General features: G+C 38.2%; 1 non-coding gene across 1 annotated transcript; it reads right to left on the reverse strand.

Annotated features, from left to right (window-relative positions):
* Positions 1-1,307: 1,307 nt before the first annotated feature.
* On the reverse strand, positions 1,308-1,381 carry TRNAC-ACA (transfer RNA cysteine (anticodon ACA)). Its single transcript has one exon. It is a non-coding gene; the product is annotated as a tRNA-Cys (tRNA).
* Between the last annotated feature and the right edge of the window lie 269 nt (positions 1,382-1,650).

Below are 1,650 nucleotides of genomic sequence, written 5' to 3' on the forward strand. Positions count from 1 at the left end.
CATCAGGGAAGTCCCTTACAGATACTTTCTGTGAAAGGTTATTACATTGTTAAAGCTATTGTAGCTGTTAGCAAAATTTAAGGGTGAGAGGGTCCATTGTGTTCTAATTCCTATTCATTTTTATTCAACATCAAGCAATCATTAAGATCAATGTTCTATCAGTTTTTTCTACTTTTAATAGAAATTGAAATTTATTTTTGCTTTCATCTAATGTATGTCATTACTAATGACATAATAATATTTTTCTGATGCTTATTGAATTTCAGGGCCTTTAGAAAGTATCTTGCTGAAAATTTCAGGTTTCAAATTAATGCGATTTATAAGGAAAAAGGGGGCTACCCCGCTCAGCTATAGTCTGCCTGCAATGCAGGAGATGCAAGTTCGACCCCTGGGTCAGGATGATCCCCTGGAGAAGGGCATGACAACCCACTACAGTATTCTTGCCTGGAAAATTCCATGGACAGAAGAGCCTGGTGGGCTACAATCCATAGGGTCACAAAGAGTGGGACATAACTGAAGCGACTGAGCACGAACACAGAAGTCCCTTCTCCCACAAGTGTTGATACTCATGCATGTGTGAATAAATTTGTTTCTAGGTAGCATTCAATAATTTTCAGTGTGACTAGTATTCCCTAAAAGTGGTTAAATCCACAGAGAACAAAACAATAAAACCAAAGCAGAAGTTCAGAGAAGGAAAAAAATAAACTTATGAAGAAAAAAAGTAAACATCATTTACCATATTAGAATCTGTATCATGTATAAAGCAAACTTTGTTGACTTGACCTTTAGTTGTATGCACTGTAAGGAACACTTAAATATACAACCTACAACTTTTTAATATATTAGGTTTGGTACAAAATGTCTTGAAGTTGTATCTCATTGAAACAGCATTATAAGAAATAATACTTAGGCTAAATTTTTGAAAATTTGCAAAAAGTAATTTTTATTGTTTTATTATACTAATTTTCAAAATAGTATGATGATAGCTTGGGCTACCCTGGTGGCTCAGTCATTAAAGAATCCACCTGCAATGCAGGAGACCTGGGTTTGATCCCTGGGTCGGGAAGATCCCCTGAAGAAGGGGATGGCCACCCACTCCAAAATTCTTGGCTGGAGAATCTCATGGATAGAAGAGCCTGGCAGGCTACAGTCCAGGGGTGGCAAAGAGCTTGTTGTTGTTGTGAAGTTGCTCAGTCGTGTCCGACTCTTTGCAACCCCACGGACTGTAGCCTGCCAGGCTCCTCCGTTCATGGGATTTTTCCAGACAAGAATACTGGAGTGGGTTGCCATTTCCTTCTCCAGAGGATCTTCCTGACCCAGGGATCGAACCTGGGTCTCCCGCTTTGTAGGCAGACGCTTTTACCGTCTGAGCCACCAGGGAAGTCAAACAGCTAGATACAACTTAGTGACTGAGCACAAGATGATGCCTAACCAACCACCAATGGTAATTAGTTATCCATGTTTGTGTATGTATTTTAGGTGTCATTATGAGCTCACAGATATATTTTCAAAGTATATTTCATTCCTTTTTATTCTGAATAATGTTCCATTTTATGGATATACCACATTTGGTTTATTCACTTATGTATTATAGTTGCTTGAATTATTTCTGCTTTTCAGCTCTTATGAATAATGCTGCTATGAAATCCA

The sequence above is a fragment of the Bos javanicus genome, chromosome 1 (assembly GCF_032452875.1).
Source record: "Bos javanicus breed banteng chromosome 1, ARS-OSU_banteng_1.0, whole genome shotgun sequence".
Lineage (NCBI taxonomy): Eukaryota > Metazoa > Chordata > Mammalia > Artiodactyla > Bovidae > Bos > Bos javanicus.